We start from the raw sequence: 10,917 nt of genomic DNA on the forward strand, positions 1-10,917 counted from the left end.
AAGCCTGAGACTGGACAAGGACTCAGAATCTGGGTCATGACTCAGGCTCAGACCTCAAACCATGCAAAGACATGACAAGGCCTGGGGTCTTGGGCCTGGGGGCTAGAGGTTGGAGGCAGACTAGGAAATGAATTAGAGCCAGGACTCATCTTTAACAATACACTAACATGACACTGGACAGCAAATAAACAGAGCCAAGACTTATCCTTTAACAAGCCAGGACTCAACTTTCACTCCACACCAAGGTGGGGCAGGTCCATCCATCTAGTAATGACATAACAGCAGAACAGCCTGACTTACCCCATGGGGTAAGGACAGGAAAGACAAACATCAAACATTTCTGCATCAGGGTTGCTCCAAGTAGCCATTACAGCCAGTAACCTTGGCTTGCTGCAGAAACAACCAGATCCCTACCTAGCTCAGAGTGGCTGACTATCACCTAGCTGGCCCAGGAAACTGCTGAATCCATACTACAGTGACAACTCTGACTACTGACAGCAAGGCTCCAAGAAGCAATAGATCTCCAATGTGGCCTAAGGATGGCAAGTGCCCATTCTAGCCTTCCACCAACCACATGCTCCCAGGGAACCTTGACACCAATGACAACACACTCAATCCCAGGGCCACTTATCTACCCAGCCCCAAGATGAGCATCAGGTGCTTATGATTAAGTTCAACCGAAACAAGGGACAGCCGGAGAACCTGGAGTCTGGAGTCCGTGGACCGGACTGTGAACTGGAATGCGGACTTCAGACCAGACCATAACAGATACTACTCCCAAAGAAGAAATGCAAGTAACCCAGGAAATCTGCTTTCATTGCTGGCTTCAACTGCAATGGACATGTGATAAAGAGTGGAAATAAATTGGAAAACTCGCAGAATCTGGCAGAGGGACCCTCATCAAGTCAAACTGGACAGTAAAATAGGGAAAGCAGAAAATACTGCACTGCACAAATGAGAGAAAATCTGCCAGTGCTGGAAATCCAAGCAACACATGCAAAATGATGGAGGAGCTCAGCAGGCCAGGCAGTATCTGTGGAAAAGACTGAACAGTTGACATTTCGAGCCAAGACCCTTCATAATGACCCTTCATCTTGATAAAGAAGCTCGGCCTGAAACAGCGACTGTTTACTCTTTTCCATTGATGCTGCCCGGCCTGCTGAAATCCTGCACTTCATTAGTTTCCAGCACAGTATTTTTACTATTGAGGAAACCTGTGTCCATAGTTCTAAAACCTGCTTAGTTGCATGAATTTTTTTTTTGCTATTACTCTTTTTCAACATAGATCAATATAATTTCAGGACTCCTGACCATTCTAATTTCTTTAATGCTTTAAATGAGAAACACTGGGAGCAATACCAAACAAAACCAGTGATGTCTAAGTTATATTTTTCTATGGCTCCCTCTCCAGTATGAAAAAGGCATGGATGTGACAGAATATATTTTCCTAAAGTGAGAAGAGAACCACCATATAATTCCAAAGGAAACACAATATAGAAAAAAAAGGATGTCAAGAGAATGCATGGCCTTATGTTCTGATGAGATACATTTCAGCCTTAGTGGCTCTAAAGTGAACACAACAATTTCAGAGAAGAATCTGCTTTGGCGCTGACACCAGTGATGTTCTTGTACATGGGACTGAAAAGGATCAGTGTCGCAAGTAAATATTGTTTGGCCTTTGAATAATTTGCATGGAAGCTTGGAGTGTGCAGGTTTGAACAGGCTGTATCCCTCATCCACTCTCTGCTTTGCACGCTTTGTTTGCACTTCAACAAATTAATCAAAGCTGGTTTTAATTTAAATTTGCACTGTTATTATCCACGGACTACTTGTGATCAAGAATGGTCATAAAATAGAGAACTTTGGGAATTTTACAAAGTAAAAGTCATCAGATCAAAGTGGACAACAAAATTGTGAAAACATGAAATATTTCACATCAACAATTTCACCTTCAGTTTTCTGGTAGTGAGGAAATGGGACCTCCCATTCTTTGACTGTGGTGGTGATGAATGCAGTGAGGACAGCTGACATTCTCTCCTTTCATGAGTAGGAAGGACAAAATTTGTTTCAGGAACCTCATTCTGCCCTTCTATTGACCAGTAACTACATTTTCAGAGCATTGGCTTATTTTCTCCAATAGAAAGAACAAGCCAGTTTTCCAGCGATACACATCCCTTCTCATTTGCCTTTTGGTTGCTCACAGTTCAACTTGTAGTTCAGATCTGCTTCCTGAATTTTTTTTAATTAATAATAATTTACTGAGCTTGTTTTTCTTAATAAAGTAATTTTTGTGTTTTTTGTTTTCTCTGTGTCTGGGCATCAACACTGAAAATTGAAAACAGATCAGATAATCATTCAAGTTTGAATCTATCCACAGATTGCTCACTGGTTGATGGGATCATAAGAGATTGTTGTTGAAAAATGAAACAGATTTTCCCAAAATTGAAACAAATCCCAACATCTTTACAAATAAAACATATTAAAATTCATTGGCACCAACCTGTCTTAAATGTGATTTATTCATGCTAATTTGTGTGAATGAAAGGATGTTCCAGGAATTGTTTGAATTTTTACATGAAGATTTCATCTTGTTTATATCGCATTATTGTAATTTGTGGGTGACACACCCAGTGTGTTCTGTCTATAAATCCAGAGAGGTGAAACCAGCTAATGGTGGAAAATGAAAATCATAAACAAAGCAACTCACACAAAATGCTGGAGGAACTCAGCAGGCCAGGCAGCATCTATGGAAAAAATTAAACAGTTGACGATTTGGGCCAAGACACTTTATAATGACCATTCATCTTGATTAAGGTGGTCAGCCCAAAATGTTGACTGTTTACTCTTTTGCATTGATGCTGCCTGGCCTGCTGAAATCCTGCACTGCATTAGTTTCCAGGACATTTTGTTATCAGTGAGGAAACAAGTGTTGATATTTCCAAAACCTGCTTAGTTGCACAAATTTTTCTAATTTCTTCAATTCTTTTAATGAGAAACACTGTGAAAGCCATCCCAAACAAAACCAAAGCTATGTCGAAGTGACAGTCTGTGTCAACAAGGATTGTAAGGAGGTGGACTTGATATTAATGAGGCTCTGCAGGAATGCTTTGAGAGGACAGTCTGAGATGTGTTATGTGAGCCAGACAGGGAGTACATGAACAAAATGACTCATTGTATCACAGACTATCTCAAATTTTGTGAGAAAACCATCTTTCCAGCCAGGTCTGTACGTGGCTTCCCCAATAACAAGCATTGGATCTCCAGTGGCCTGAAGGAACTTTCGATTATGAAGAAGAAAGCCTTCAGGTCTGGAGATAGACAAATACTGAGGTGAATACAGAGTGAACTGAGGGTAAGGCCAAGGGAGTGCAAAGAATCCTACAAGAGGAATCTGGAGTACAAGCTCCAGAAGAATAACATAAATGATGTGTAGTCGGGCATGAAGCAGATCACGGGCTTCAAACAGACAGACAGACAGACTTTGTTGATCCCGTGTCAGGGTCTGGTCTGGTCTTGTCCGGAATCCGTGTTCTGGGTCTCCATCCGGTCCGAGAGCTCTGGACTCCAGGTCTTGCAGCTGTCCCTCCCGGCCCCTTTGAGCCTGTTAAGATCAAGGAGGCACACTTGTGGCCAATTCGGCTGCAGGTGTTTATTAGGGGGAAGGGGAAGGGGAAGTGGAAGTGGAAGTGGAAGTGGAAGTGGAAGTCAGTTGGTGCATGTGTGAAAGTGGTTTGGAATGTTGAGAGGAAGGAGTGGGAATTGCTGGGAGGGGGTTGCTTGGGTCTGGTAATGGCAGACAAGGTGAAAGGAGGGGCTGAGGGAAAGAGAATGGAGAAGGAGTGGGGTAGGGATTTGGGATCAGAGGTCGGCAGCTGGGGAGAAATGGATTATTGTGAAGGGAGAAATAAAAGGAATAAGGAGATAGTGAGGGGATGGATGAATGAAAACTGAGACAAAGGGAATAAAAGAATAAGAAATGACAATGGAGAGAGTTCTGAAAGTGAGGAAGATGAACAAGTTCAGAGAGAAGGGGTTGTCATAATTAAGTTTAATGAGAAGGTGCAAGGACACATGAAGAAAATTAACCTGTTTATGCTAACAACTCTGGCAAGTAAGATAGGGGAAACTATTTGCAAAAATCCTTAATGATGGCAATCTATTGGTAAGATGTGCGAATGAGGAACAACTTGAGAAAGCACTCAAGCTAAAAGAGATAGGAAAATGCAAGGTGGAATACACAGAGAGGGTGGGAGCATGAAATGGTGGTTGTAAAGGAGTGATCACGGGTGTACCAATGAGTAGAAACATGGAGGAGTTGAAGAGGAATATCAAAGGGGGAAAAGTAATTAATGTTCTAAGACTGAAAACAACAAAGGAGGGAATGAAAAAGGAAAGTGAAACAGTATTGATTGAATTTGAAGAAGAAAGAGTTCCAAGGAAAGTGTTCCTGGGTTTCATTAGTTACCCAGTAAGGGTATATATGCCAAAGCCATTGAGGTGCTATAATTGTCAAAGGTTTGGACACATAGCTAAAAAAAGGCAGAGGAGGTGTGCTAGATGTGGGGATAATCATGAATATGGAAAGTGCGGAACAGGAGTGCAATCAAAATGTTATAATTGTGGAGGAGCTCATAATGTGGCGTATACTGGGTGTGAGGTTATGAGACGGGAGAATAAAATAAAAGAAATAAGAGTGAAAAGAAAGATCATTTATGCAGAAGCTGTAAGAATGTCAAGAGAACAGAATAATGCTCCTAATGACCAGAGAGCAATAGGGATGCAAGAGATGCAGTGAAGAGTAAATGACAGGATTTATGTGGGGAAAAAAAAGCTCTAGTAACATTAATTGCAGGAGTCATTAATAGTACGGCAGAGGTAAAGTTGAAAAGTGACAAAATTCAGCGGGTGGTCAAAGCAACAGTAAACCATTTAGGGTTAGTAGGACTGACTTGGGAAGAAGTGAGGGAGAACCTCACTAATCAGTCAAGCCAGGAAGAGTCATAAGTTGGTTAGTACTCATTATAGTGATTCTTTTGCAATGGAATGCGAGGAGTTTACTGGCCAATGGCCAGGAATTTAAGGACTTTATTAAGGAAATGGTTGTAAAACCGGATGTAGTGTGTATTCAGGAAACTTGGTTAAAACCAGCTTTAGACTTTGTGGTACATGGGTATACAATGATAAGGAAAGATAGAAATCTAGGGGGAGGAGGAGGTTGTGCTATGTTAATCAAGCAAGGTATACAGTATAGAGTACTGGAAAAAGGAGACGATCAGGAATACATTGTGGTGGAAATATGGGAGAGAGGGGAGGGAGTGGTTATAATTAACTACTACAATCCATGTAAAAGGTTGGATTTGGACAGTCTACTAAGGATACAAGGACAAAATAGACATAAAGTAGTGTGGTGTGCAGATTTCAATGCTCACAGCACAATATGGGGGGGGGGGGATCCAATTACAGATTCAAATGGAATGTTAATTGAAGATTTGATGGAAGAAAGGGATTTGGTGTGTATGAATGATGGTAGAGGAACAAGGATAAACATAACAACAGGAACTGAGTCGGTATTAGATATTATGTTAGTGTCTAATGTCTTGGCTGACATCAGTAACTGGGGAGTTTGGACTGCTTCAACCGTAGGCAGAGATCACTACCCAGTTTTATGTTCAGTGGGTGAAAGAGTTGAAATAAGACCAGGTGAGGGAGTCCCAAAGTGGGTGTTTGGAAAAGCAGATTGGGGTAAATTCCAGAAGTTAAGTGAAGAAGCATTGACAAAGATTGACATTTCTGGAGATATAGATTAATTAAACAGTCAAGTGACTTCAGCAATTATTATGGCAGCAGAAGGATCTATACCCAGGAGTCAAAATAGGATGAATAGAAAAATAGTGCCATGGTGGACAGAGGAACGTTGTCAGGCCGTTTTTTATATATATATATATATATAACAGAAATAGAGCATTCAGGCTAGTTAAAAGAACCCATAATATGCAGCATTTGATACAATATAAGAAGGCACAGGCAGTGGTGAGAAGAACTATACGTCAAGCTAAAGGGGTAAGTTGGAGGAGTTTTTGCAAGAAAATAGGAAGAACAATGCCTGTGGGAGAGGTATGGGGAATGATTAAGAGGATGGGGGGAGATAGAAGGGATTGGGAGTATCCAGTAATGATATCTGAGGAGGAAACAGCAGTCTCCAACAGGGATAAGGTTGAGATCATGGCCAAGTCATTTGTAAAGATACATAGTTCAGAAAATCTGTCTGAAGAAGGGAGAAGGAGAAGGGAAAGAACAATGAGTCAATACCCAGGTGTGTTAAACAGGAGGAAAGAAACAAATGATATAATTGATGATCCATTTCCTTTGGCAGAAATGGTGAGAGCAATAAAGAGATCGAGACCAACCTCCCCAGGGAAATATCTAATATGCTACGTTATGCTAAAAAATCTAGGAGAAGGAGCGTTCTTGAAGTTACTGCATTTTTATAACAGTGTGGGAGGAGGGAAGATTGCCAAGTGCATGGAAAGAAGCAGTAGTAATTCCAATAAGGAAACCTGGCAAGGATCCGTCAAAACCCACTAGCTATAGGCCAATAGCACTAACATCAAATATATGTGTAAGGTAATGGAAAGGATGATAACAGAAAGGTTATCGTATGATCTTGAGAAGAGAGGATTGCTGGCAAGTTTTCAGATTGGTTTTAGGAAGGGAAGGAATTCCATGGACTCAGTGATAAGGTTAGAGACTGAAATAAGAAAGGCCCAGGCAAATAAAGAATCAGTAGCTGCAGTGCTTTTTGACATTGAAAAAGCTTATGATATGATGTGGAAGGAAGGATTATTAATTAAGCTGCACAAGATGGGGGTTGGGGGGAGAGTTTTTAATTGGATTAAAGATTTTTTGTTTGGTAGAAAAATTCAAGTTCGGATTGGATCAGAATTATCAGTACACAGTGGGAAATGGCACACCTCAGGGCAGTGTGATTAGTTCGTTACTTTTCATCATTATGATCAATGGTGTCTTCACAAAGGTACCAGTGGATATAGGTAGGTCACTGTTTGCGGATGATGGGGCCTTGTGGAAAAGAGGCAGGAACACGGAGCATATAATCAGGAAACTACAAGGAGCAATTGATGAAGTGGTAGAGTGGGGTTATGATTGGGGATGTAGATTTTCAGTGGTAAAAAACTCAAACTGTATTTTTCACTAGGAAAAGAATTGAAGTAGGGAAGAAGTTAAGGATGTATGGGATTGAATTAGAAAGGGCTGGATAATTTAAATTTCTGGGAGTTATATTTGATTCACGATTAACATGGGCAGACCATATCAGGAAAGTTGAGGAGAAATGTAAAAAAGTAATAAACGTGATGAGATGTTTGACTGGTAGGGAATGGGGAGCAAGTTGTTCAGCATTAAAGAGAATGTATGTGGCTTTAGTAAGATCTGTGTTGGATTATGGAAGTGTAGCATATGGATCAGCAGCTAGGGCTCTTGTCAGGAAACTGGATGTGATTCAGGCTCAGGTTTTGAGAGTGTGCAGTGGGGCTTTTAAAACATCACCAGTATCAGCCCTGCAGGTAGAAATGGGAGTAATGCCTTTGGAATTAAGAAGGATGCAATTGATGGCAAACTACTGGGTTAATTTGCAGGGACACAATGATTCTCACCCTGCTAAAGGAGTGTTGCAGGAGTCCTGGGGAAATGGGAGGTTTCAGAGGGAAAACTTTAGTCAGGTAGGGAATGATATTGCTAGATCATGTGGAGTGTTTGATCTAAGGATAAGTCCTTCAGTAGTTTATCCGATTGTAGCTCCATGGAAGCTGGTATGGCCTGACGTAGACTGTCATTTGTTAGAGGTAAAAAGGAAAGGAAAGTATAAAACTGATTTGGTAAGTGCATTTAACTGTCATGTGATGGAGAAGTATAGTGATTATACTCAGGTCTATACAGATGGTGCTAAGGAACCTGAGACAGAAGTGACAGGGTTTGGGTGGCTCTACCAGCAAAAGCAATTGCAATCAACAGAACATCTGATAAGTTAGCGGTGTATACAGTGGAGATGTTGGCAGTGTTGGTTGCTTTGCGTTGGGTGGAGAAAGCTAGACAAGTCAAAGCATTGATATGCTCAGATTCATCGTCAGTTCTAGCAAGTTAAGGTCTTCTCACTCAAACAGCCGGCAAGATGTACTTCATGAAGTCCTTCAGTCAGTCACAAGAGTTGCAAATCAGGGAGGTCAGGTTAAATTTCTATTGGTTCCAGCTCATGTAGGGGTGAAGGGCAATGAAAGGGTGGATGAGTTGGCAAAAAGGGCAATAAAGAAAGAAAATATAGAAATGCACATTAGTATCAGTAAAGCAGAGGTTAAGTGTGTAATCTGGGAGAAAATTAACCAAATGTGGCAAGAAAGATGGGACAGGGAGGGGAAAGGGAGGCATTTATATCAAATACAAAAAAGTGTTGCAGATACTAGGGTAGGAAGTAGATACAGAAGAGAGGAAATTGTGTGGACTAGATTAAGGCTGGAGCACTGTGCACTAAACCAAACACTGGAATTGATAGGGTAACACCAGACAGGATTGTGTGAGGAATGTCAGGAAGAGGAGTCAGTAGAACATGTAGTTCTGAGTTGCAGGAAGTATGGGATACAGAGAGAGATGATGAGAATTAATCTAAGGGAATTGGGGGTGCAGGAATTCACATTAAAAGGGTTGCTGGGCATGGGTGAGAGAACACAGGTCAGGGTATTTTTAGCTTAAGGGGTACAGGGGCTTTTTATAGGATATGATGGATAAACAGAAATAGGGTACTAGGATGGGGAGGATAAAGTGTAGGTTGGGGTATGTGTATGTGTGCGATTGGGTGAAGGGATTTAGAATGTGAGTCCATCGCATACTCTGGAACAGAAGGAGGTGGTAATGCACCATTAAGCTGGGTGCCAACCGCCGTAAAACAAGATGGGGGGGGGGAGAGAGGGAGAGAGAGAGGGAGGGAGAGAGGGAGAGAGAGGGAGAGAGAGAGGGAGGGAGAGAGGGAGAGAGAGGGAGAGAGAGGGGGAGAGGGGGAGAGAGGGAGAGGGGGAGAGAGGGAGAGAGAGAGGGAGAGAGAGGGAGGGAGAGGGGGAGAGAGGGAGAGAGAGAGGGAGGGAGAGAGGGAGAGAGAGGGAGAGAGAGGGGGAGAGGGGGAGAGAGGGAGAGGGGGAGAGAGGGAGAGAGAGAGGGAGAGAGAGGGAGAGAGGGAGAGGGGGAGAGAGGGAGAGAGAGAGGGAGAGAGAGGGAGAGAGGGAGAGAGAGAGAGAGGGAGAGAGGGAGAGAGGGGGAGAGAGAGAGAGAGAGAGAGGGAGAGGGAGGGAGAGGGAGAGCCCGACCAGGTGGGTGGTCATTTTGTTCTGTATTCTGTCCTACTCTGGTTGCTGCCCTGCTCGGAATCCTGCTCTGCCCTGGTTGCCGGACTGTTCTGTATATGCTCTATCTGGTTGGTCTTGTTCTTCTGCTTCTCTCCTGTGCGCTGGTCCTGCTCTTCAGCCTTATTCACCTTGCTTGCGCTGCCACGCTTTCGGTGCCTTTCCCAATTTACCAATGTACCCGGTGGATCACTGTAGTTTTGCTGCTTACCCTGGACCCAGCTTCCTACCCGTTTCCTCCGTCGGGCAGATCCGGCCAGACTACCGCTGCCCGGTGGGGGTTCTGCCCCCTCCTACTTGTTGCCTCCGTTGGGCGGATCTGGCCGGATTGCTGCTGCCCGTCGGGGGTTCTGCCCCTTCCACCTATTGCTCCCTAAGGGTTGTGCCCTGCACCTGCCCAGTTGTCCGCGACTGGCCCAGGCCTCCGGGTTTTCCACCTGGGAGGCGGCCCTGCCCGGGATTCATGTGGCCCGCCCGAGGGACTCCTACCCTTTCCTCCTCTCTTTGCCCAAGGGTTGTGTCCCTCACCTGGCCAGGCATCCGCGACTGGCCCAGGCCGCGGTGTTTTCCGCCTGGGAGGCAGCCCTGCCTGGGATCCATGTGGCCCGCCCGAGGGACTCCTACCCTTTCCTCCTCTATTTGCCCAAGGGTTGTGCCCCTCACCTGCCCAGGCGTCCGCGACTGGCCCAGGCCGCGGTGTTTTCCGCCTGGGAAGCGGCCCTGCCCGGGATCCCTGCGGCCTGCCATGAGGAATCTGCCTGCCTGCCCCGTCTGAACTCTTGGATCCAGCCCTGCCTGCGTTAACCCTTAAATGCCATGGCATCCCCATCCTGTCCTTCCCCTAGTACTTCAGTGTCTGCGTCCTGCGTTTGGGTCCATCTGGCCCCCGTTCCTGACATCCCGAGGGAAACTGGGTTTCGTTACAGTCACAACAATCAAGAATATTGTAGAAATATGGCAATATAAAACCATAAATAATTAAATAATAATAGGTAAATTATTCCAAGTGGAAATAAGTCCAGAACCAGCCTATTGGCTCAGGGTGTCTGACACTCTGAGGGAGGAGTTGTAAAGTTTGATGGCCACAGGCAGGTATGACTTCCTATGATGCTCAGTGTTACATCTTGGTGGAATGAATCTCTGGCTGAACGTAATCCTGTGCCTAACCAGAACATTATGGAGTGGATGGGAGACATTGTCCAAGATGGCATGCAACTTGGACAGCATCCTCTTTTCAGACACCACCTTCAGAGAGTCCAGTTCCACCCCCACAACATCACTGGCCTTACGAATGAGTTTGTTGGGTTAGTGAATTTCCAGATGACTCCATCAGCTCATCAAGTCCGCACTTCCCTTCACCGTTAACCGCCTGACACTTCTTTGTCCATTCTCTTCAACCTATCCAAGGCTTCTGCTTCTTCAACAGCTTCCTGGCACAAACTTGGCAAAAAACCCTTCATTTACTTAATCCAGTTGATCAACACGTTAATTGAAAAGTAGCAGTTCCAAAGCC

The 10,917-nt window shown here is 44.0% G+C and overlaps 1 pseudogene; it reads right to left on the reverse strand.

Moving 5' to 3' along the window:
• The window catches only part of LOC132403708 (alpha-1,4-N-acetylglucosaminyltransferase-like), a 31,108-nt pseudogene extending 20,957 nt beyond the window's left edge, over positions 1-10,151 (reverse strand).
• Between the last annotated feature and the right edge of the window lie 766 nt (positions 10,152-10,917).

The sequence above is a fragment of the Hypanus sabinus genome, chromosome 2, assembly GCF_030144855.1.
Source record: "Hypanus sabinus isolate sHypSab1 chromosome 2, sHypSab1.hap1, whole genome shotgun sequence".
Taxonomy (NCBI): domain Eukaryota; kingdom Metazoa; phylum Chordata; class Chondrichthyes; order Myliobatiformes; family Dasyatidae; genus Hypanus; species Hypanus sabinus.